This window comes from Pan paniscus, chromosome 7, assembly GCF_029289425.2.
Source record: "Pan paniscus chromosome 7, NHGRI_mPanPan1-v2.0_pri, whole genome shotgun sequence".
Lineage (NCBI taxonomy): Eukaryota > Metazoa > Chordata > Mammalia > Primates > Hominidae > Pan > Pan paniscus.
The window spans coordinates 26,395,164-26,421,566 of NC_073256.2; the positions used below are offsets into that span (position 1 = coordinate 26,395,164).

General features: G+C 43.9%; 1 long non-coding RNA gene across 2 annotated transcripts in view; it reads left to right on the forward strand.

Annotated features, from left to right (window-relative positions):
- LOC129398567 (uncharacterized) overlaps nt 1-25,873 on the forward strand; it is a 55,907-nt gene extending 30,034 nt beyond the window's left edge. Inside the window, exons 3-5 of one of the 2 annotated variants that reach the window (XR_008626327.2) lie at nt 19,303-19,444; nt 20,738-20,802; nt 24,416-25,873. This is a non-coding gene — a long non-coding RNA (uncharacterized LOC129398567). Of the gene's footprint in view, nt 1-19,302; nt 19,445-20,737 lie in introns of both variants that reach the window. The other variant, XR_008626326.2, reaches the window with a different exon arrangement.
- The last annotated feature ends 530 nt before the right edge of the window (nt 25,874-26,403 follow it).

Here is a 26,403-nt window from a genome sequence, read left to right on the forward strand (position 1 = left end):
GTGCCCTTCCCAGATCTGCTTCCTGCCTGCTTCCTTCCTTCCTGCCCATAGAAAGGACTCACACTTTTGATGACATTTATATTGACGTGCCTTGCTGTAGCCTCAAAGGTTCTTTATAGACATTAGCCCCACATTGTGGCCCAGAGTTTTGTTTGCTCATCTCCTGAGGTGCCTAGGGACTTCTCAGCGCTTGTCCTGGGATCTATGGGCCTGTGTGTCCTGCATCCTATGAGAATCACATGTGTAGAGAACACACCATCCCTACAAAATAAATGCTAGAATGACTGCATTTTACAGATGAGGAAGTAGCCTCACAGCAGGGATGTTTTTTGTTTGTGGCAGATGCATTAGATGATTACATGAAACCCCCACGCCCCCGCCATCTCTTTTAACTACAAAAGCTGGGAAACCTAAATATTCCCTCTCCCAGCTTCCTTTGCAGCTAGAAGTGGTCTTCTGACAGTACTAACCACTGAGGCCCAATTGGAACTCTCTGGGCATTTCAAGAACTAATAAAATGGACAGATGTTGCTGGAATGACTTCCCTTCTCCCATCTGTCTGTCTTTCCTAAATATGGACGTGGCATCTGAAGCAGGGTCAGCTATCCTGAGACTGTTAGATGACAAAAATCATTAGCAAATGAAGGCACAGTGGAAAGATAGAAAGGCCTTGAATTCCTCATGGCATCACTGAGGTCTAAACCAGTGCAGTAACCACCCGCCTTGAGGCGCCTAACTCTCTCAAAGGTATGTGGCTGTCCTTGGGGAAGGAAGCGTGAGAGCCCTCCTTAAGATTAGAGTCACAGAACTTCTTTGCTCTGCCTCAAGGCATAGTGAAAGGAGTGGCTGAGCGGACAATTAGGAAGTTTGCTTCCCTCCCATGACCGACTGAGAGTTTTGAACAAATTTCTGGGAAAAGCGCAAGGATGGGTCTGCTATGAGCTGTCCGCCAGTGTGGTGCTGATATGCACATTATGCCACCTAGCTATTGAGGAGCCGGGGAACTGTCCCTGCAACAGCCACAGTGAACTCCTGCTGCTTGACTCTGCCGCACAGCAAAGAGGTCAAGGGGTGTGTGTGTGTGTATGTGTGTGTGTGTGTACATGTGTGTAATTTGCAAGTAATGTGGCTATTTCTATCATTCCAGTGAAAAGTCATCCCTGACGATTGGGAGAGCTCATAGGCTATGGCCTTTCAAAACATTCTTCACTAAGGGGAGAGCTGAGTCTGGTGAGGATGGAGGGCTGCGGTTCAAGTGAGCTATAAAAGAGTCTGAACTCTCTCCTAGTCTCTTTGGTCCAGGGGGATGACTTGTCTGGGAAATGTGGAATACAACAAAGGAGTCTGTGTAGACAACTTGCCTAGTTTGGTGCTGATTTTTAGGTAAGTGAGAAGTAAAACCTGCAAGTGCTTCTTTCCTGAAGCATCTCAAGGAAATGTCCCACCGGAGCCTTCTTCTGGGATGTACTCTCCTAAGAGCATTTCTGGACTCAGGGGCAGACTTCAGGCCTTAATTTTTCTTCTGAGAATCCCAAGGGTTGGATGTTTGGCTCATCTCTTTTGGTGTCCTGTCTTGACACAACCTTGCCAAACAGGACATAGCCCATAATTTTTATTCCTTGCTTCCCATCTCTCAGTAAATGCACAATTCCAAGCATTTTTGTTGTTGTTGTTGCTGATAGTAACTACTGAGAAACTGACATGGGTAAAAACAAAAACAAAAAACAAACATAGGTCAGTTGCTAAGTTACATGCTGTCTTAAAAGCTTTTGAGAAATAGCTGGTACTGATCTTGGTTGAAATCTAAATGGAGCTTCTTTCGACTCTACTTAACCCCTTTCTGACCCTTTCACTGGTCCATCTACTGGAGTTTTTGATCCCTTGATTTCTCTTTTGATTTCCTGGGCCAGTGCTTCTCTATCTCCCACCTTTCTGAGACCTCCCAGCCTCTCTCTTCTGCAGGACCTGGTGAGGTGAAGAGGGGTAGATGCAGCAGGAGGGCTGTGCAGATGACAGTCCCAGAAAAAGGGCTCTGATCTGGTTCACCTCCACCTGTGAGGAAGCTACCAAGTATTTATCCTGTCCTCCAAATCACACATCACTCAGGAAGGCTTCTTTGGTAATCCCTCTATCTCTATGACCTTAGAAGGAGCCCACTGCAATGTTTAACAGCCCTGGGATCAAAATTTTTTTTTTTGTTTGTTTGTTTATTGAGTGAGCTCTGTTGCCCAGGGTGGAGTGCAGTGGCATAATTTCGTCTCACTGCAACCTCCTCCTCCGGGTTCAAGCAATTCTCCTGCCTCAGCCTCCTGAGTAGCTCACATTACAGGCGTGTATGCCACACCCAGCGAATTTTTGTACTTTTAGTAGAGACAGGGTTTCACCATGTTGGCCAGGCTGGTCTTGAACTCCCGACCTCAAGTGATCTGCCCACCTCGGCCTCCCAAAGTGTTGGGATTACAGGCATGAGCCACTGCGCCCGGCCCAACTAAACTTTTTTCTAACATCCAACTTACTTAAATTGAGACCTGCTTTTCTTTGACCTACAGAACTATTTCTTAGCCTTTCTCATAATCTTCCCACTCCATGCAAACTCTTTATGAAGGCAAAGGAGTAATTCTCAAACCTCCTGCCCCAATATTATTTGGGGCTCAATACATATTTATTGAACGAATGAACAATTTCCTTCTCATTCCATGCAAACTCTTTGTGAAGGCAAAGGAGTAATTCTCAAACCTCCTGCCCCAATATTATTTGGGGCTCAATACATATTTATTGAACGAATGAACAATTTCCTTCTCATTCAGTCTTGGGATGTAGGCAGAGGGAGTCCAGTGTATGGACTGTGTGAGTGGCTAAGGAGGATATGGTGATCCTAGATCACTATTGGGAAGTGGAACTGCTCAGTCCTCAGCTCCTCACCCTGGGTCCTTTCTTGGGGTCCCATTCCAGGCTTATGTCTGGGTAGGTCTTTCCATTGGAGAGCCCACAACTTATGCTTGGTAATTAAAAGAGAAGGTCTTATGTAGGTATGCCTCTGGCTTTAACTCTGATTGCCTTTTCCTATCTCCCTTTCCCAATTACCAAACTTCCCCCATCTTTCAGTTTTTCATTTAAACTCCCTCTTTTCTGTGAGGGCGATCTAAGGAGGCCAGCGAGAAGGCTGTCCCCTTTCGGTGCTTAGAGTCAAGATATGCAAGATCACTCGATTAACACTAAATTACTCGTATATTACATTGCACCCAACCAGAATGTTTCTCTAGTTAGTTAAGAACTCACAGATGCCACAAAGGCAACTGGATTAATGTATTTTGAAACATTCTGGATATCGGCTTTAGAAATCTGGAGGTTAGAGACAAGAAGGATTTAGTATTGGTAAGAGATGCTGTCACAAGAAAATAAGAGAAGGTTTTAGTAATAATTCAAGTATAATCTCCCTGTCCTCTGTGGTCATTCACTCTCTCTGCTGTCTTTGTCCCATTTGCTGCCAACGAACTCATCTGCTGTTTCTTTACCAGCTCCCACTGCTCCACTTGACCCCTGGGTCCCAGGCTCTCTTCTAGTCACCACGTTATGGGTTCTTTTCCCTGTCCATCACTCATTTTCCGCAAGGACAGGATTCCATTTCTTTTTGAAGGTGGGTTTCCCAGCAGAGGTTGGTTCTCTGGCACACAGACAAGTTGTACTCTACCAGATATCTGTGGGATGATCTTTCCAGCACAGTCAGTTTGGGAACTTTAGCTTCGTAGAACTCCAGATTTAACAAAAGCTTCATTAGTGGGTGATTATCCACTTTACAAAGGATTTCTTTAAATAGCAAATTCCCAGAATGGGCTTAAAATAGATTTAATTTAACCCAAGTCCAATTTGTACACCCTGTTCAATAACGTGCTGATTGTTGGAGATGAGGTGTATGTGTGCTATGTATTTATAGTCTATGTATTTATAGACTGCTTGTTTGTTTTTTTAAACCTCCTACTTCTTACCTAGTAGACCACACTCCCTCTTTCAAATTCTTCAAGATTCACTTCTAGGAGAAGCCTATTTTCTAATGAAAAAGAGAATCAGCTTGGTCCCATCAATACTATTGTCCATGATCAGAGAGAGGGGATTTTCTTCACTAAAGACTACCCCAAGACACACAGCCTCTTCCATTTCTCTTTTCAGATCTCTATCTCTTTCTCTGTCTCTCAGAACACACAATCAGGAATTGTAAAGTTCACACTTGACTTTAGTCTCAGTCTCTGGGTCCCTATTATCAAGGCTGTGTCCACACCACTCATGGGCTTTGGGATAACAGAAGGAAAGACTATGGCCTCATGCCTGTACCTATCATTAAAACTAGACAAAGAGATTTCCCCCCCCTTCTGTTGAATCTCTCTCTGAAATTCTGCAATACATATTGCATAGTTCAGTACACATGACGTGTGGTTCTCGCGCTATGGCTATGTCTATGGGATTCTTGCTAATCTGGTGGAAAATGAAGGTAATTTAAGAAGAAAATTCAGCTTATCTGTACAATTATTGCTTAAATGTTTCACTTATCAATGGGGTATTTTGGAGGACATGGAGTCCTCATCCATATGTAACTGTTAAAGAACTGTTTAAAGAAAAGGTTTAACAAATTTTTGCCATGGTCTCCTTAATGATCTTCCTTAAGTTTCACCTCTTTCTCATGAAAATTTATCCTTTCTTAACTGTGTGTCTCAAACTTTAATGTGCACGTGAATCATCTGGGGAGCTTGTTAAAATATAGATTCTGATTTAGTATGTTTGAAATAGGGCTTGAGGTTTTTAGAATTTCCAACAAGCTCCTGGGCGATACCGATGATGTTGGTCTATGCACCACACCTTGAGTAGCAAGGCTCTCGAAACTGCGAGAGTGGTCATCCCAAATGTGAATCTGATCATGTCACTTCCCTGCTTTATTTATATTTTACATTTTATGAGACAGGGTCTGACTCTATCACCCAGGCTGGAATTCAGTGGCACAATCACAGCTCACTGTATCCTCGACCTTCTGGGCTTGGTGATCCTCCCACCTCAGCCTCCTGAGTAGCTAGGACTATAGGTGTGTGCCAACATATCTGGCTAATGATTTCGTATTTTTTTTAGAGATGAGGATTTGCCTTGTTGCCCAGGCTAGTCTTGAACTCCAGGACTCAAATGATCTGCATTTAAGGTTAAGGTAAAAATCCTTCGGTGACATACAAGGGTCTTTATAATCAGTCTCTGCCTGCCTTTCCAGTGTCATTTGTGACACATGCTGTTCCCAGAACTGCTCAAGCTCTTCTCTGCCTTTGCCTGTGTGTTAGTCCCCATTGACCTGGCAGATTTCCACTCACCCTGCTAGAATCGACTCATACATCTCCTCCTCCAGGAAGCCTCATCTGTCACCTCAAGGCCTCTGTGCTTCCCCCTTGGAGGGAAGTACTTGCTGTGTACCTTGATCACCTGTTGCATGGCTGGAAAGTTTTGTCTACCTTTTGTTCTCCCCATTAGACTTTCAATTCCTGCCTTGGTCATATTCTCATAATCTGAGGACCTCCAGCTCCTAGTCGTGTTCCTGACACACTGAATACATATTTGAGTGAGTGTGGAAATGAGCTTGTAATTTTGTCTTTTTGCTCCCTACATAGTGCTTGCTCAGCTAAGGTCAATCTATCTCTGATTGTTGTTTGCTAAGCCCTCGTTCTCGGAAACCTATGTTCAAGCTTCTATCTGGGGAGATGAGTCTGATGTATGGGAGTCACGTCTAATTCCATGGCCTGAACATTAGCAGCAGTTAATTCATTGCTGTTGTTTGGAAAATGTTAATTAATCAACTTGATTCCCCTGGTGCTAAAGGGAAAAAGTCAAACTACTTTAAAAGCAGCATTTACTGCTTCAGGTAAGTAAACTCTGCTAGCAAAGGCAACATTCTCAGACCAAGCTGCCCATTAGAACCACTTGGGAATCTTTAAAAATACTGGTGCTTGGGTCCTATCCCCAGGAATTCTGATGTAATTGGTCTGGGGATAGGATCTGGCATCAATATTTTAAATATCTACCCAGAGGATCCAGTGAGATCCACCTTACCAAGGTAAGCATCATAACTATCAATCATGACTCTTTCCTACTAATCAGTTGCCACTTATCTGATGATGGATTATCCAACTATTGTTCCTCCTTAAAAAATCTTGATTTAAATTTCTTCTCCACATAATTAGCAAGGTCATAAAATTCTTACATCAATGTATTCACTAGCTCTCATGTACAGGTATGCTTCTATGCAGTGTTTAATTTTACTAAGAGGTCTTTTGAACTAAAACCCTTGCGTATCGCCCCAACCAGGTTCAAATCAGAGAGAAGGAGAATCAGCTTTGGATGGCTTTCCATCAATCCTGGATTGCTGCTTATCTCTAGAATGGACACAGCTGCTTAGCTCTAGAATGGACACAGATGTGGGAAGAGTTCAGATTAGGGCAGGTGTACAACTTTTTAGCTTTCTCTGGGTCAGTTTGAATAATTTATTTGAAGAATTGTGCAGTCTTAGAACTTGCTATCCCCAGGTAGCAATTTCTGGATTAATTATCATTTTGAAATAAAGCTGCTACTGATATTCCTTCATTGGCACAGAGAATTAGCAATAGTACTTACAAATGCTTAGCTCACAGAAACTTGAAGAATCAGATGTGCTTTCACTGGGGGCTCATTTTCCCTTTAGAGGGGATGGGCTTTGCAAGAGCATGGTCCAAGTGTGTCAGAGGAGACTGACATGATTTCTCTGCTCTCCTCTTACTGAGCAGATAGATGGGAATAGGTTCCTGGGAGCCACTGTCCCATAAAAGGGAGTTTGACAAACAGAGGCCAATAGCACTGTTGCACATTACCTAAGGCTGTAGTGCTTTCTGGCATTAAATCTATTGGCACAAAGGGGTCAGTAGGATAAACAGGGCATAGGCTGGTAAACTTATGGTCAATCGATAGTTTAATGTCACTCATAGTCCCCAGTCTGGTTCAAAGGAGGTGTTTTCTGGCTTATACACGGTCTCAGTAGATTTCCCACCCACCTCCAACCTATAAAGGTGTCTCCCAAATAAGATCAAAGGTTTAAAATGTCTTTACCACAGGCTGGTAATGCCTTGATAACCCTAGAAAAAAGTTGAGAATTTATTTTCCTGATACGTTTATAAGAAAGTTTTATTATTATTATTATTATTATTTTTATTTGTTCAACAAGATCTTACTCTGTCACCCAGGCTGCAGTGGCACGAGCATAGCTCACTGCAGCCTTGAACTCCTGGGCTCAAGCAATCCTCCTACCTCAGCCTCCCAAGTAGCTGGGACTACAAGCACACACCACTACGCTCAGTTCATTTTTTATTTTTTGGAGAGACAGGTCTTGCTATGTTGTCCAGGCTGGTTTTGAATTCCAGGGCCCAAGTGATGCTCCCACCTTGGCCTCCCAAAAATTTGGGATTACAGGTGTGAGCCACCATTCCTGACCTAGGAAAGCTTTAAAAGCAGCCCCACTATAGAGAATTTCCTTGAAGGGAGGGGGCTGTTTGTTCTTTTTTGGTATTCTTCCCTCTGCCTCTTCCCCACGTTGTCTTCCAGATTATGGATACTCACAAATGACAGTAAATAAATATCGTGAAAGATTTTGAGTGCTTATTATAGCCAAGTGCTTGTACTTTATATACAATCTCTAATTAAATCTTCCCAGTAATTCCGAGAAGTAAGTAATATCATCACCCAGTTTTACAGATGGGACTACTAGGGCTCAGTGAAGTCAAATAACTTGTTCAAGACCATGCAACAAGTAAGTGCAGAAACCATATTCGATCCAGGTTTGTGTGATTACAAATCTTTGTTCCTAATTTACCTGGTTGTCTTACCATGGTCCCAGAATACCTCAATCAGAAGCACAGAGTGGGCGAGTGGGCGATGCGATTTGTAGAAATGCAGATTTCTAGGCTCGACTCAGAAGAGATTCTGATTCAGCTGGTTTGGTGTGGGACCCAATGATCTACAGCCTCTCAGGAACATGCTTGTTGAATTGCCTTGCGCATCAACCTGGCTTTCTTCGTGTTTAGGGGTCTAAGTCTTCATCTCACATAGCTGTTGTCGAGATACCCCAAAATGCTTCGAACCTTTCACACCCAGACTTGCCTTAGCAACACTAGCTGTCTACACATCAAGAGGAGCTCTTAGGCCAGGCATGGGGGCTCATGCCGATAATTCCAGCACTTTGGGAGGCTGAGGCAGGAGGATTGCTTGAGCCAAGGAGTTCAAGACCAGCCTCGGCAACATAGTGAGACCCTGTCTCTACAAAAAATTAAAAAATTAGCCTGGTGTGGTGGCCTGGGGTCCCAGCTACTTGGGAGGCTGAGGTGGGAGGATTGCATTAGCCAGGGAGGTCGCAGCTGCAGTGAGCTGTGATCGCACCACTGCACTCCAGCCTGGGTGACAGAGTGAGACCCAGTCTCAAAAAAAAAAAAAAAAAAAAAAGAGTTATTGTGTGGCACAAATATGCATTTTACTGCAGTCTCCTCCAAGGCAAGTAGCATCACCTGTTTCCCGGAGTGACCCCCATTTTTTTCTGCATCAGTATTAATGTACCAGTCACATACAATGAAAGCTCTCGAAATATACCAAGGACTCCCTCAGTACCCTCTGTCAGTGTAAACTGTGCTCTGGTATATTTTCTCAAGTGGGGCACTTCTGTCAACCTTAAATGTTAATTCTGCATCACTCTATAAAGGCGTGGCTACGAAGTCTCAGGTAATGTGGACTTCTTCCTTCCTGTGAATTCTAGAATGTGACTTTAGGAAGAAGCTTAGAGTCTGAATAGAAGTAAACTTTGAGGTCCTTCTACCTCGCACCTGCCCTGTGCCTGATGGAGGAGAATGGCTGTTCTTGTCCTCTCCATGAGGGGGCGCTCATCCTCTCCAGAGGCCGTGGCTGCCATTGTTTGACAGCTCCAGTTACTCCTTCCAAAAAATTTTAAAACTGTGAGGCGTATCATATACATCAAAGAGTGAGTAAAATGTGTGTGTACAGTTGGAGGATGATAGCATTATAGAACGAACATCTGTATATATTCCTCACCATGTTAAGGCATAGAATGCAAGCAGGCCTTTGACGCCTGGCACGCACACCTCCTGTTACCTCCCCTACCTTCCTTCCTCCCACAAATGTCTCCCTTCCCAAGTTCTGGTGTTAATCATTCCTTGATTTTCTTTATATTTTGCCACTTACATATGAATCAAGTTATCGCATATGTTTCATTGCAGAGGTTACCATCATGGACTCAAGAGCCAAACTGCCTGGATTCCCATCTCAGCCCTATGATTGACTGGTTGTGCAATACTAGCAAAGTAATTTCTCCTCTCTGTGACTCAGTTTCCTGATCTGTGAGATTGGAGTAATAATAGTTCTTACCTGAAAGTTGCTGTGAGAAGTAAATGAGTTTATGTTGCAAGACTTTATAATGGGACCTGTACATAATAAACATCATGACAATAGTTATTGTTATTTATATTAAGCTGATATCTACCTTCCTGCAGATCATTACTTCTCAGGTATCTGTGGTGAAAGACCTTTAAAAAATATTTCTAATCCATTGTGGACTGATAATTTTTAAAGTAGAATAACATTGAATAATTAGAAAAGTGAAATAGGCCAGGCGCAGTGGCTCACGCCTGTAATCCCAGCACTTTGGGAGTCTGAGACGGGTGGTGCACATGAGGTCGGGAGTTCAGGACCAGCCTGGCCAACATGGTGAAACCCCGTCTCTACTAAAGATACAAAAAATTAGCCAGGTGTGGTGGCGTGTGCTTGTAATATCAGCTACTCGGGAGGCTGAAGCACGAGAATCACTTGAACCCAGGAGGCAGAGGTTGCAGTGAGCAGAGATCACACCACTGCACTCCAGCCTGGGTAACAAGAGTGAAACTCCATCCAAAAAGAAAAGAAAAGAAAAGAAAGAAAAGCGCAATAAAAACTCAGATATACAGAATTCAAACTCCGTTTTTTTACTGTTAGAGCCAACAGAAATAAAATTATGATGTCAAATTGTTTTAAGTGTTTTTCAATGATTATTTTCAATTTCTAGACTTACTTTTCATGAACTGGTAGCAAACAGCTTGTGGACATCCACCAGCTCACAGATACAGTAGTTTCTGGTGTTAAGGAATCTTCCGTGTAAAGACTAGAGAACTGCAGAACTGAGTTCTGATTTTTCTGAGTCAGGAATAACACAAGAACCAACTTAATTTTCTGAGTCTTATTTTCGTTTTTTAGAGACAGGGTCTTCCTCTTTCGCCCAGGCTGGAGTGCAGTGGTGCAATCATAGCTCACTGCAGCCTCAAACTCCTGGGCTCAAGCATTTGATCCTCTTGCCTCAACCTCCCAACTAGCTGGGACTACAGGTGTGCACCACCATGCCTGATGAGTTTTTTATTTTTTATAGAGACGAGGTCTTACTATTTTGCCCAGGCTGGTCTTGAACTCTTGGCTTCAAGTGATCCTCTTGCCTGGGCCTCCTAAAGTGTTGGGATTACAGGTGTGAACCACGGTGCCTGGTCTGATTTTCTGAGTCTTGAATTAGATTGTGAGCTCTCTGAAGCTATCTCCTGCATCCTCTCCTCTCTTCAGCAGTGCCTTGAGTCCTCTAAGTGTCGGGGGCTATGGAGGGTTCATAAGACAGCTGTAGGGAGACCCATGAATGTTATAAGTTGAACTACATGAACTTGCCAACATTCTACTCATTTTGATTTATTTTATTTTATTTATTATTATTATTATTAGCAGTAGTAGTAGTATTTGAGATGGAGACTCGCTCTGTTGCCCAGGCTGGAGTGCAATGGTGTGATCTTGGCTCACTGCAACCTCCGCCTCCTGGGTTCAAGCAATTCTCCTGCCTCAACCTTCTGAGTAGCTGAGATTATAGGCACACGCCACCACAGCCAATTTTTGTATTTTCAGTAGAGATGGGATTTTGCCATGTTGGCCAGGCTGGTCTCTAACTCCTTTCCTCAGACGATCCTCCCACCTCAGCCTCCCAAAATGCTGGGATTACAGGCGTGAACCACTGTACCCGGCCATTTTGACTTTAAAAAAGGCAATTTCATATGTTCCAATCTGCTATTTAGGTTTCCAGGTCTGACCTGTTTGACCTGGGGCTGTATATTGCACTCTCCCCACAGATCTGTGGACTAATCCTCATCAGGGACTGAAGTTCTCCCATTTCTAGGAGCTCACGGAATCTCAAGTGCTGGATGGGGAAGGATGGCCTGGTGATCTCCTCCTGCCTGTGTCCTAGCTTTCAGTTGCTACTAGAACCCAAGGCAGAGGAGTGGCTTGCCCTGACCCCAAGGTATCTGTCAAGGAAGATCCTGTTGTGCCATTTGCAATGGACAAAACCTGGCTGAACATAACCCTGTGGGTTGAAGTCAGGACTGCCGGGTTCTTACTTAAGCTCTGTTATTCATTTGCAGCCTGGGTCATTCTGCCTCCTAAATACACAATTTCTACAGTGACTCAGATGCATCCACATTGGACTCAAATCAGGATTGAAATCAGCCAGTAGTTCAGAGCTGCTTCTGAATTAGAAAGTCTATTTATTTTACTATGTGTTTTTAAATTAGTAATATTCATACAAGACTAGGGGGTCAGAGGCTCTGCTCACCTGATGTGAAAATTACTATTTTTAATTCTGACAACTGTAGGGGGAAAATAATCACAAAGTCTGCTTGAATTTTCATCAAAAATAGTCAGTCTGGTGACCCTGGATTAACATGTTATGTTTTCCAGAAAGCCCCAAGAGATGAGTTTTATAGTCTTTTGATCTGAAAGAAGGAACATGTCAGTTTCTGCCTGCCTGAAATCTGCCTGACAAGATTCATGCCTGCCACTGGCCCTCAAATTAAGGGACAAGCTGCCAGCGGTGGTCACAGGTTACTGATCCTGCATTTGGAGATGTGGGCCAGAGAGGGGAGCGTGGCCGCTCAAAGACAGCCTCTGACTTTCATGTCCCCTTTCTGTGCACTGTTATGAGCTCGGTTGTGTCCTCCTAGAATTTGTATGTTGAATTCCCAACACCCAGTACTGTGACTGTATTTGGCAATAAGGACTTTAAAGAGGTGATAAAGTCAAAATGAGACCATTAGGATGGACCCTTCCAATGTGACTGTGACCTTATGGGAAGAGGAGATGGCAGGGGCACAGCACAGAGGGCAGAGTGCGTGATGAGGCATCAAGAAGAGGGCCTCAGATGAAACCAAACCTCCCAAAATTTTAATCTCAGACCTCCAACCTCCAGAACTGTGAGACAATACCTTTCTGTTGTGTAAGTCTGTGGCACTTTGTTATGGCAGCCCAAGAAAACTAACACATGCACACACATGCTTGGATGCATGCATATGGCCACAGCCATAAAGGCACACACATAGACACACAAACAGAGATCACCCACAAAACAGCCACGCAGACCTGTGCTCACTGCCGTACACACTGCCATGCGCTCCACTGCTAGCAGGAAGTATAAACAGAGATTGCTAAACTCAATCTCAGCCTAGTTAGTGCACAATATCTCACAAAGGGTAAAAGATCAGGAAAACAAGCACAAAGAATAGTGCAATTCAGAAAAGGGGCAAGAGGGCTGAAGCGTGAGATGGGGAAGTGGTCCAGGGTGGTGCACGGGAGAGTGATTGAGTGGTAAGTGCTTTGGTTCAGGTGGTAGACAGTCTGCCTCTCAAAGTAGCTCTGTGACTTTGGGAGGCTGGGCATGGTGGCTCATGCCAGTAAGCGCAGCACTTTCGGAGGCTGAGACAGGTGGATCGCTTGAGGTCAGGAGTTCAAGACCAGCCTGACCAACACGGTAAAACCCTGTCTCTACTAAAAAAATACAAAAAATTAGCTGGGTGTGGTGGCATGCACCTGTAATCCCAGTTACCCAGGAGGCTGAGGCAGGAGAATAGCTTGAACCTGGGAGGTGGAGGTTGCAGTGAGCTGAGATCATGCCATTGGGTTACAGAGCAAGACTCTGTGTATAAAAAAAAAAAAGAAAAGGAAAAGAAAAACAAAGCTCTGTGACTTTGGGGAAGTCTCTTTACCTCTCTGGGTCTTGATTTTTCTATTTGTAATAATGAGAGGTTGGAGGAGCGAAGCGGTTCTTGAACTGTAGCTTGCATTGGAATTACCCAGGATGCTCATTAAAACACCGATTGTCAGGCCCCCTCCCTGGAATTTCTGACTACATGTATCTGGGGTGGGGCTCAATGCATTTCCAAAAAGTTCCTAGGTGATGCTGATGCTGCTGGTCTGGGGACTACATTCTGAGAACCACAGGACTAGAGGAACCCTCTGGCCTTTATTAGATGTGAAATCCTGTAAAGATGGGCAGACTTCAAGACTAAATATAACTGTCACTGTGGTTCTCGACCAAGGCGATTTTGCCCTGCGGGGACCATTTGGCAATATCTGGAGATGTTTTTGATTGTCACGCTTGGGAGGAGGTACTACTGGTATCTAAGTAAATAGAGGCCAGGGATGCTGCCAAACATCCTACCGTGCACAGGGCAGCCCCCCTGTGATGAAGAATTAAATGATCTGGATTAAAACATCAATAGTGCCCAGGTTGAGAAACGCTGCTTTAAATGATCCAATTCATCTAGATTTGAGTTTGCAAAAGACTGGTAGATGATGGAATACACCGACTGGAAAGATTGATGCTGAGTTTTCATTGCTCTGAGGGGAAAGATCTGTATAAACGATGCAAGATTCTTTGAGCTAGATTCCTCTTTCCAGAGTTTTTGCTCTTTGCTCCGGGACCTCACTCAAGGCTGGACAGGGTGATTACAGTTCTTGAGAAGTTTGCAGATTTCAGATCCCAGAGAAGCTTCCTGACAAAACATAAGGGCTGGCTCCCAGCAGGGCACATTCCCAAAGCAACATCCGTCCAGGACCGGGAAGGCCTGGCTGTGTTAGAATGGGACTGGGTGTTGATTGCATTGTGTTTCCTTTCTCTGCTTGCTTCCAATCCATGGGCTAGAAAACGAGGGCAGCCCTTGTGGATTCTGATTAGAAGCTTCACAAATCAAGTCGCTAAATTTGCAGAACATTGTAAGTCAGAAAGACGTGCGTCTGTGTGTGTGTGAGAGAGAGAGAGAGAGAGGGAAATTTTGGATTTTGTGAGTGTGTGCATGTGTGTATGGTGAGAACCACGTATTCAAACCATTCACTATTTCTGCACCTCATCCTGCCAATTACAATCTGCTTGGTGGTGTGAAACTGACAGCCGGCAGCAGTGATGGAGACAGGAGGAACGGTGAACAAGGGCTTTGTGCATTCTCAGCTTTAGAGAGAATGTTCAGTGGGGCGGACAGGCACGTAACTGGCAGGTTTAGGAATCAGTAAAAACCAAGAACTGGAAGTCCTAATTTATCGTCTGTTTCAATACAAGGCTACACACAGGCTATTTAATATAATGCATTGTTTACAAGTGGAGGAGAGTGGAAGTTATTGATGCATTACAAATGCAGGCAAATGCATCTCATAAGCCGAGGGGTAGGTAATAACAATTGCAGAAGACTAAATTTGACTTTAATCCCCTGAAGAATGGCATGCATACAGCTTAAAATGATAAAAGCTAGAGGGGGTGGGGAGAGAGGGAAAGAAAGGAGGGAGAGAAGGAGGCAGAGTGAGACAGAGAGGCTGAGAGACAGACAGAAAGAAGAAGAGAAATGCAAGCTGATTTTCTCCTGGGATTATCTATTTCTTGATTAGGAAATCGAGTGGAAATTGAGAGAAAATATTTTTGAAGACCTTGTTTTGATAAACAGCATCATGCTTGGCAGGGTGTTTTCGGTAGCAGGTCTGGTGTCTGCGTGGTCAAGCAGCTTGGAGCGATTTACAGACCTGCCAATCCCTTAGATAATCCCAAAGGCAGAAATAGAAAACAAGTCCTCGTTTGATTAGTGCACGTAGCCTGGTCTACGTCCTTCTCCTGGGGTCTTTAGAGCCAGGGCTACAGTGACTGGCTGTACACAAGCTTGCCTTGTCTTTGGGGTTAAAATTCCTCGACTGTTGACACAGTGCATGATGCTTTGGGCGGAGTAGGTGTCCTGTGAATGCTGGCAGCATGAACATGGGGTGATGCAGGCGCTCACGAAGAAAGGCTATGTCTGGACTCCATATTTCAGTCTCAGCTGTGAAAGTGACTTCAGAGTAAGCAAAAGAGTCAGCTCCCCACCCACACTGAAATCTCTCTGCATCATTTATTGACAAAGGTGTCCAAATGCTGGGTGGAAAACCACATGATAGGGCACCTCCTACCCCTGGTGCATCCCACTCCTTTGTGGAATGGAACTTAAGAATGATCACCACGTATTGGGTATGTGGACACTGCTGTGCTGAAATCTCTATGTGGCTTATCTCTCTTTATGCTTATATCCAGCTTAGGAGGTATTAATCATTATTCCCTTCTGAAAGACGTATAAACTAAGGCACAGAGAGGTTTCACAGCCGGTAACTGGTGGAGGGAGGAAGGACTCAAGCCCAGGCAGACTGACTCTGCAGGCTGTGCTCTCAACCATCAAGGTCGTTCTTCTTTGAGTTGACCTGAAGTTTGCCTCTCCCACCTCCCTGCGGGATCTCATTGCAGCGGTTATTCCCATGCGATGGTGTGCCCACTGCTGGATTTCCATTATCAACGTGAGTCACATTTGCCTGGTTTCTGGATGTGTTTGCAGGGCACCATCTGCCTTCTCTGGTGATCCAGTGGCAAACAGAGGGAGAAAGGAGATTGGCACTAGAAGATCTTCCTGTGACAGCTTTCTAACTGTGACAGCCAAGTGTATCCAGCCTGGGTCATGGAGCACAGAGAAGCCCTGGTCATAACTGCATGAAGTCACTATTTGTGGATCACTCTGTGATAAACAAATGAACTCACTCTGGAGAATAAACCGTGGTCTGGGTGACCCCATCTGTGTGCTTAGGCTGCTTGAATCTTGAGGACAGCCAGTAATCTCACCTCTCTAGGCTAACCCCAACATAGCAGGCTCTGAGCAAACATTTGTCAACTATCTGATCTGACAGCATTCTGGCTGAGAGCAATGCTGCCAGCTCATGTCCTCAGAAGGGCTGAGCCTGGAGAGAGAACACATTTTTATTTAGAAGCTTGATCTTGACCATTTGTCCATGACTTTGGGGTAAATAGACTTCACAGCCTGGAGTCCTATTCCCTTGCAACTGGCATATATTTTTGTGCTTTGTGTCTTATGCATGTTTGCCCAGGAGGCATGATGGGGCCATTGCTCCCTCCTGGTTTCCTACGGGAACTTGTGGACAGGTCACCTTCTCAATCTAGGATAGAAGTGCTCCCAGGATGTTTCAAAGAGAGAAGCTAAACTAGTCCAGACAAAATACATGGCATGCCCCAAACCAAATGGATTATTTCCTTCTCTTCCTGAGTGCCATTTCTACTGAATTTCTACCATAATTTTCGCAGTCACACAAGCTTGAAAAATCAGAGGCATCTTTGTCCTCTCTTGTGACTCTCACATCCAGTTAGTTGCCCAGTCCTAGTTACTCTGTCCCTGGAATGTCTCCCCCTAAAAAGACCTGTAGGTAGTTCAGGTCTTTTTAACATTCCTTTGATCAACTGTAGCAAACTACTAACCGGTTTCCTTGCCCCCAGCTGTCAACTCACTTTGGATGCTCCTGATCCTGCACACAGGCAGAGAAAGAGCTTCCTAGTGCAGTGGTTTTCAAACTGAGCCCTAGGAGCCCTAGGGTTTCCCTGCCATGTGTTAAGGGCTTTTCAATAAGCGAGAGTCCAGGGCTCAGGTCTGCAGGAGTCTCTTGGGGCCCTCACTGCAATTCAACCAGTTTCAATTTCTAATTCAACTTCTAATTTTTTTGAGATCTGAAAAAAAGACTTAAAAGGCCATAAAGAAACAGCTCTACTTTTTTTTTTTAATCTCTTTTAGGACTTTGATATGAGATTCCACTTAAAGAAATGTGTTGCTAAGGATTTTCAAAACTGTTGTCCAAAACACAAGACCCTACTGAAGAAGCTATGAGATAAAGTCTTTGTCTTGACTTGAAAGCTCTCCAGGCAGGGTTTGGGGAGCCATTTGCTCATGGGAAAGTTACCTCCTTGGTTCTCAAAGACCCAGAGACTAATGGGGCCTGGGACATTTAGGTTTCTTCCAAACCAGGGGTAGCGGATAGTCAAGAGTGAGGGGAGTTGAAGGAATGATGGGTCAAGTTGGTTCATGCTCCAGTGTTTGTTATCAAATCACTGGAAAGGTAAAACTGGAAATGGTTTGAGCTGAAGCTGAAACCTAACAGGAGAACCACTGAGACACCCCCACTGCACACCAGCAAAGGGCATTTCTCCCTCTGCGGTTGCTAGGGTGATGTGCATCTTTGGCAGTCTACAGAGGGAGATGATTCCCGTGAATTCTTGTCTCATTTGTCTCTTGCAAGCAGAACCAGAGGACAAAAACTCAGTTCAAAGTAGAACACAAGAAGTGCAGCATTGGGGTCCAGCTTTCCTTCTGGTCTCTGAAAGGGAGTGTGTGAGGTTTCTTAAAACTGGACTCAGGTGTGTTCTGCCTCCAGCCTCAGCTAAAGAGTCAGCTCTGCCTTTCTAAAAGGGACAACTGATCCCTTGAGAAAGTTGTAGCCTTTGTTTAGGAGTCTTTTCTGATTTTGGCTGTCATGCACAAGATCAACACTGAGGCTGGATGAATACTTGGAGCAAATGAGTCGTTATGTGTGAAAGGAAATCTAACATTTACCAAATGCATCCTTTATGCAGGGATTCAAAGTAGGTCAGTGTGATGGCAAAGTTATGTTCTAGCCACCATAGCATGCCATTGAGATAATTTAGACACTGTGAATTGCTATATGAGTGTTCAGTATTATTATTATTCTCTTAGAGTTTGAGAGGGCATAAAACTATGGTTCTCAGAGAAGAATGAGGCTGTATTTTAAAAATGATTTTCCTATGCCTTCTCCAAAAGAGATTTAAATTGGTTCAGAATAAAAGACATAGAGCTAATAACACTCTAAAGCATTAACCCAAGAGTGAGATGACAAGAACCAAGTCATAAAAGGGAGCCAGGAAGTATTTCTAAATCAGAAAATGTAGGCTAGATAGCCACTTGTCCTGACCCCCAAGAGTCCACTGTGAGTATCTTTTCCAAAGTCTGTGTTCAGCAATATAACATTAGAAGTGGCAATGGTGGGGCTATTTACACCATGGAAATTGGCAAATCTTTCAAACTCGGTTTTTTTTTTCTCCAGGTGAGTTGGTTGTTAGACATTTGCCAGCACACCATTTGGCTAACAAATGCTACTACAAGCTAGTATGTTGCGCTTTTGGCATTTGGCTCTGCTGTCTAAGGGGTGCTGGCTCCCAACTCCCTGCACTCAAGAGGAATGGGTTCCATTGTGATTGCTGGTGGCGATGGTGATGGCATCACCCAATTGGGTGAGTAGCTAAGATAAGAAGCATTGTTACAGGGACTCTTTGCTTTCAAGGAACATTAATTCCAAAGTTAATGGAGTTAACTTAAATTAACTCCAAAGTTAATGGAGTTAACTTAAATTAACTCCATTCACATTAATTTAAGCAAAAAGAGAAAGCCATCAGAAGGATACCAGTGTCTCTCAAAGAACCCAAGGATACATTTCTGGGTCTTAGGAATGGCTGGAACCAGCAATTAGAAAGCCCTCAGACAGGAAGACTTTCTCTCCACTCTCTCTCTCCCTCTCTCTCTGACCTGTGCATATTCTCATCTGCTTCTCTCTGGCTATCTGCTTCATTTTTGCTTTCTGCAGACTCCATTTCTCAGTTCTACTTCCATGTGGACCTGATGTAGTCTTCCCAGTTTTGATCAGTTTCCAGCTTAAGTACTCCCAGGAGGCCAGCTAGAACTCCTGTATTTCAATAATCACTTCTTAAAAAAGAATCCGATTGGCCCAGCTTGGATCAGGTAGTCATCCCTGATCCAACCAGCTGTGGTTGAGGGGATAAGGTCACTTGCAGGGACACTGAGAGAAGGCTCCCTGAGATAGGGCAAGGCGAGGCAGAAAGATGAGTTGACTAAGTATCTGTGATTAGCATGCATTCGTGTCCCTCGGTGGTAGCACCAATGGTAAAGGAGGAAGATACCAAGTTCTGGAAGACACGACAGACCATATTTGTTATTCTTCTCTGAATATGCATAAGCATTTCCTATGATGAAGAATGAGTTGTATTAAATAAGAACTGAACTCTGTTCTTTTTTTTTTTTTTTTTTTTAGATGGAGTCTCATTCTGTTGCCCAGGCTGGAGTGCAATGGCGCGATCTCAGCTCACTGCAATCTCTGCCTCCTGAGTTTAAGCAATTCTCCTGCCTCAGCCTCCTGAATAGCTGGGATTACAGGCTTGCACCACCATGCCTGGGTAATTTTTGTATTTTTAGTAGAGACGAGGTTTCTCCATGTTGTCCAGGCTCGCCTAAAACTCCTGGCCTCAAGTGATCCACCCACCTTGGCCTCCCAAAGTGCTGAGATTACAGGCTGAACTCTGTTCTTAAGCTTTAATGTTCATATTTCTGGAATAGTCTATATGAAAGGAAACAGAACAATAGTGGGAAATGGGAAGAAGAAAGAGAACCACAGCAGTGAGGAACCATGGCGGTGCGGAGAAAATACTAAGCGGTCCTGTGGCTTGGGTGCTGTCTCTAGAGGATCAGCATGGAATTTGGCCAAAACAGATATAAGTCAGATTTAGGTCTCAAGCATTGAGGCCTGATGCAGCATTTATTTATTTATTTAGAGACAGGGTCTCTGTCGCAAGACTGGAGTGCACTGCTACAACCTCAGTTCACTGCAATCTCAGCCTTCCAGGCTCAAGCTATTCTCCCACCTCAGCCTCCTGAATAGCAGGGGCTACAGGCATGCACCACCACACCCGGCTAATTTTTTGTAGTTTTAGTAGAGGCAGAGTTTTGCCACATTGCCCAGGCTGGTCTTGAACTCCTGAGCTCAAGCAATCCACTTGCCTCGGCCTCCCAAAGTGCTGGGATTACAGGTGTGAGCCACTGTACCTGGCCTGATGCAACATTTACGGATGGGGAGACTCTTACTGTGATTGTGCTATTTGCCCAGTTTTCCACACTGATAAAACAGGCAATAGTTTAAGGAGAAAGAATCTGGGCCACCTTGGGTGTGCTGTCTCCCGGGACTCTGAGCAGAGCACCTTTTCCTGGGGGATGGTGAGGGAGGTGTGGTTGCGCCGAGCAGTGTAAAGGTATTGGTGTGAGACATACGCCACTGTCTTTGCGATGCAGACATCAGGATCATTGACATAATTTATTGCACACTGCTTCAAATGCTGTTCATACATAATTTCTAATCCTTGCTACAATCTTGCAGCATGGATGCCTGTGTTACCATCTTCAGATAGACAGCTTGGGGCGTCCGGAGAGCCAGAGCTGCTCAATTGGCACACGGGAGGGCCAGGAATGGGATCTCTCTCTCTCTGGCTTAAAAGCCCATCCTCCTCCTTTTTAAAATGTTTTTATTTTTAGTTTTATTTTATTTTTTGCCACATGACACCCCCAGAAACAGAGTCAGACATGAGAAAAGGAACCAAATGCATAGCCATCCACAGAGTTCCCGAAAAAAGAAAAGAAGGATTGTTTTAAGGACTTATTTTCATTAGGATTCCAATGATGACTTATTTTCGTTTCAGCTTGTATGTGGTGATGAATATTTACCTTATTTGAAGCTGCTGTTGTCAAAAGTTATCTGGAACAGGTAATGTGAGGCCTTCAGAGATCTCTCTTTGAAAATGAGAATAGAAACGACACACACTGGGGCCTATAGGAGGGAGGAGGGTGGGAGGAGGGAGAAGATCAGGAAAAATAACTAATGGGTACTGGCCTTAATACCAGGGTGACAACATCATCTGCACAATGAACCCCCATGATACAAATTTATTACCTATGTAACAAACCTGCACATATACCCCTGAACTTAAAATAAAAGTTAGAAAAATGAAAAAAAAAAAGGAAAATGTATGTACATATATACTTTGTATCTTTGAGTAATTGGTTCCTAATGACAAACATTTCCTTCCTCCAATTCAGTTCAGTGGACAGGACATGTCTAGGCAGGAGAGCCACAGACAGGGTGAGGGAGGCACCAGGTGGAGGAGCCCTGGGAGGCGCAATGGTGAACAACACTGCTTCCGGGGTCATTGGCTGCAGCAGCAAAGCAAAGCAGAGTGTTCATTGTGATTTGTCATGGAGAATGATTTGCCGTGCATTTGCCTTCTTAGCCTATCTACTTCCCCTGTGAGTAGAACTACAAGACATTCCTTTTAGGATTTTGAAGAACAGAAAAGCCTTTTAGGTGCGTTGTCCAGAAAACCAAGAAAAAGCCCTAGTGGTTTGTTGCTCTGAACTTTGAAATCTTTGCAGCTGGATGTCACCATATTCTCAAGTGTGTGAGATTCTGGGTATTCTGTATATATTGTTAAGATCACAGGAGAACTAATCTGTGTCATTTGGAAGCCATTTTAACCACAGAGTCAGATATTTTAGGAAATATTAAAAATCCTCACTTGGAAATGAACTTTTTTATATCACGTTTAAAAACTTGTGGTAAATACATATAACATAAAATCCACCATTTTAACCATTTCTAAGTGTACAGTTCAGTGGCACTAGGTACATTCATGTGGTTGTGCAATCATCACCCCCCAGTGTCTCTAGAACTTTTTTCATCTACCCAAACTGAAACTTGGTATTTCTTAACAATAACTCATTTTCTTTCCTTCCCTACAACCCCTGACAACCACCATTCCTTTTTTTTTTTTTTTTTTTTTTTGAGATGGAGTCTTGCTCTGTCACCCAGGCTGAAGTTTAGTGGCATGGTCTTGGTTCACTGCAATCTCTGCCTCCCAGACTGAAGAGAGTCTCCTGCCTCAGCCTCCTGAATAGTGGGGATTACAGGTGCTCGCCACCACACCTGGCTAATTTTTGTAATTTCTTAGTAGATACGGGGTTTCACTATGTTGGCCAGGCTGGTCTTGAACTCCTGACCTCAGGCGATCCACCCCCCTCGGCCTCCCGAAGTGATGGAATTACAGGTGTGAGCCACCGTGCCTGGCCCTTGGCAACCACCATTCTACTTTCTTTCTTTTTTAATTTTTTTTTTGAGACAGGGTCTCGCTCTGGCCTCCAGGCTGGAGTGTAGTGGCAGGATGTCAGCTCATTGCAACCTCTGACTCTCAGGCTCAAGCAATCCTCCCACCTCAGCCTCAGTAACTGGGACCACAGGGATGTGCCACCATGCCTGGCTAATTTTTGTGTGTTTTTGTGAAGATGGGGTTTTACCATGTTGCCCAGGCTGGACTTGAACTCCTGAGCTCAAGCAATCTGTCCACCTCAGCCTCCCAAAGTGCTGGGATTACAGGTATTGAGCCACTGTGCCTGGCCTACTTTCTCTATGTAAAAATTTGACTACTCTAAGTATCTCATATGGTAGTTGTCATTTTGTGACTGGCTTATTTCACTTAATGTCCTTAAGGTTTCCCCATGTTATAGCATGGCTCAGAATTTCCTTCCTTTTTAAGGTTGAATAATGTTCCACAATATGTATCTACCACATTCTGTTTATCCATTCATGCAAAAATTTTCCAATGATATGAACATTTAGGTTGTTTCCACCTGGAAATACATTTCAATTTTTTTTTTTTTTTTTTTTTTTGAGACAGAGTCTTGCTCTGTCGCCCAGGCCGGAGTGCAGTGGCAGGATCTCGGCTCACTGCAACCTCCACCTCCCACGTTCAAGTGATTCTCCTGCCTCAGCCTCCTAAGTAGCTGGGATTACAGGCACACGCCACCAAGCCCAGCTAATTTTTGTATTTTTAGTAGAGACGGGGTTTCACCATGTTGGTCAGGCTGGTCTCGAACTCCTGACCTCGTGATCTGCCTGCCTTGGCCTCCCAAAGTGCTGGGATTACAGGCGTGAGCCACCGCACCTAGCCTCAAAATGTTTTAGCTGAGAACAAATACTAATTACTGATTCATAGAAACAACTGTTTTAAGTTTACATAAGGGTCTGTCACATATAGTTTGATAGAAGTGCTGTTTTATAGATCCAGGGTCCAAACACCCCATACAGGATTGTAATCAGGTTCCTCATATCTAGATATTATATCTAGATCTAAAGCAAGTTGGGGTAAAACATTCTACTGGAATAGATTCTGTCATTTAAATATATTTGATTACTAATTACAGATTCTGCCTACAGTAACCAACCCTCTGCCAATTCCTAGAAAGTAAAAGGTATGTTATGGCAAAAATAGGATTGATTATCTAGGATCATGTATCCTTGAAACTTGCATGGTTTTAATTGAGTCTTTCATACAATTACACTGCTATACCAGAGTCAGGCTGCAAGAAGAACTGACTGTGGTCAGGGGCACATTTACCAAATGTGTTCTAACACTACAGAGAGAGTTTTCGCTGTGTTGGGGAAGAGAAACAATTTCCATTTGGATTTGCAAATTGCTATTCCTGTCAAAAGGAGCAAGCTGATAACGTCCCCAGTCTTCTTTTAGGAAGTTTGGGGAACACAGAGCTCACAGGCAGAGGTACTCAGAGAGAGACACAAAGCCACAATCATGTAGAAGAAAAAGCCAGCCCTGAAATGGTAAATTATTGACAACTGGGCATTCAGCGGAGAGCACTGAAAGGAAAGTAGGCACTCTTCTGTAACCACAGCAGATGCAGCCTGTTTCTAAAATCCAAGGCCAAGAGGCAGGTATTTTCTGCAATTAATAATAATGACACTGATATCAGGAAGTAACCATTCTGGCACAGACTGGCAGGGAACAAGAACAGCCTGGGACACAGAGATCACAGAGGCTGGATAATGTGGGAAGAAAATGAGTCTCTACGGGATGAGACAAAAGCAACTCCTTGTCACGTCTGACTAAGGGGTTTCAATAGTTCCTTAATGCTGGGAGACTGGAAGTTAATATCAGAAGCCTGTACATACTTCTTATTGTTGTTTGTAGGATTATATTCACGTTAATTGCATAACGAAGCGTGTGTAACTGTCATTCTATGGTGCACAGTCATTGATTCGCAACCAATGTTTCTGTTGTCTTCATACTGCCCTCAGGGAACCTCTTCAGGGGTTCCCGGAGAATGATCTGTGAAGCAGCTGGAATGTTCTGACTTCTGCAGGCCCCATTCTGGTCCCTGAACATTGTCCTAAGGGAAGACATTCCTAGCATGAAGTACTCCTGTCTGCGTATGCTACGTGTGACTCAGCCCTTGTTTTCGGAGTTGATAATAGACCCAGTTTACTGCCTTGATATATTTATAGGTTCTATTATCCTTTTTGGTTTTTCCAGTGCTTTCTTGATGCTCCTAAAGATCTCAGGAGATGTAACACAGGAGTGCGGAGACAAACACAGTACCAAGAACTGAGTTCCTGCGGTGGCTTTTCTATGAATAGAAAGAGAAGGGAAAGAAAACAAGAAGAGAGAAGGCATAGAAACATGTTTTTTTGGCCAGGTGCAGTGGCTCACACCTGTAATCCCAGCACTTTAGGAGGTTGAGGCGGGTGGATCATGAGGTCAGGAGTTCGAGAGCAGCCTGGCCAAGATGGTGAAACCCCATCTCTACTAAAAATACAAAAATTAGCCAGGTGTGGTGGTGGGCACCTGTAATCTCAGCTATTCAGGAGGCAGAGGCAGGAGAATCGCTTGAACCTGGGAGGCAGAGGTTGCAGTAGTGAGCCGAGATTGCACCACTGCACTCCAGCCTGGGCAACAGAGCGAGATTCTGTCTTAAAAAAAAAAAAAAGAAAAAAAAGAAAAAAAAGAGAGACAGAGATAAAGGAAAAAAAGAAACTTTTTTTTCCCCTTAGGGAGCTAGTATAGTCATGATTAGACTAGTGATGGGAGCTGAAGAGAGGCCATTTGCACTGCCTGGGCAGAGTGGCCTGGGCACAGGGCCAGAGGGCACCCATCTGGCTGCAGACCCACAGGTGCCCTGTGAGGTATGTCCCTTCAAGCTTAGTAAAGCATATATTCTTTTGAATTGTCTAGATCCTCCCTCCAATGTTTGCAGACCCTGGTGCAGAGAAATTGCTTCGCTAAGAGGACATGGGTTACTTTTCTCTGCAAATTCTTTTTATGGGGGAATGGGAGGGGAAGGCTTAGGAAAGATGGGTAAGGGTAGGCTTATGTTCTGTAGAGTGACGCTAACTGCCTTTTATTTTTGGTTGATGGCTCGGAGGCCTGGCTTCTGAGATGCAGTATCGCTCTAGTTCCTCAAGTTCAGAGCCACCACTGGTTTTCTGGATCGCTTCAGATGGGCCCTTTCTCTTAGCCTCTGTTTTAACATTGGTAAACTGGAAAATTCCAGGCCATTTCTTTGTGTGTTCTTCACAAGGATATAGGACAACCATTAAGGCTGTGTTCTAGAAAATAAAATACTTTGGGGAAGAGAGTCTAGATTTAATTTTCTGTGATGATTTAATAGATTCACAAGGCAACTTGAGAACATTTTTCTTTGGCCCCCTCTATTCTGTATGACAGAACTCCAGTCCAGAGTCAAGTCTCCCCCACCACACCCCGTGACACTTGGCTGTTTCCACGAGCCTTTGTTGAAGTATCTTGTCAAGTCTAAATCTTAGACCTTTAGGCTCCTGTGCACACCATTCAAAAGTGATTCTATGTAGATTTGACTGTAATTAAACCTGCTTTTCCTTTACAATGTTGTTAAGATTGACATCTGAGCAGCATAAGTCCTTATTTTTCCCTTGACAGATTATTTTCTTTATTCAAATAAAGCCTGTGTTCTATTTTGAATGCTGGGAGAATGGAGATTTTCTTTTTTCCTTTGGAGTTTGAAGCAATTAGAGCCACAAATTAATTTTTCACATTAAGAGGGGTGTTTTGTCTTCCAATCTGCACCTGCTCAGCCCCATTTCCAGTTATTTGGAGGTTGTTGCACTAAAGAAGAGGAAATACTTATGCCGGGACGGAGGGAATCACTAATGGCTAATCAATAACTGTGGAGTTTTTCAAAACTCTAAAGAGACTCAGTACAGTGTTGGGATAAACAGTGGGATCATTTAGTGGTGGTTTCCCTGGTGTGGGGTTCCTGGAAAGATCCAGAATTGATCATCAAACATCTCCACTTATATCTGTGTCCTTTAGTCACTTAAAATTCAATAACAAATTTATTATTCTCCCTCAACTCTCTGCCTGCCCCCAAACTTAATCTTCTGTATCTCCAGGCTTTGTTAAGGTTGTTTAACATCCACAGTCTCAGAGTCAGAGAGTCCCTAGTCTCTCCTTCCTCACCCTCTAGCATGGACAAGGGTTGGCTT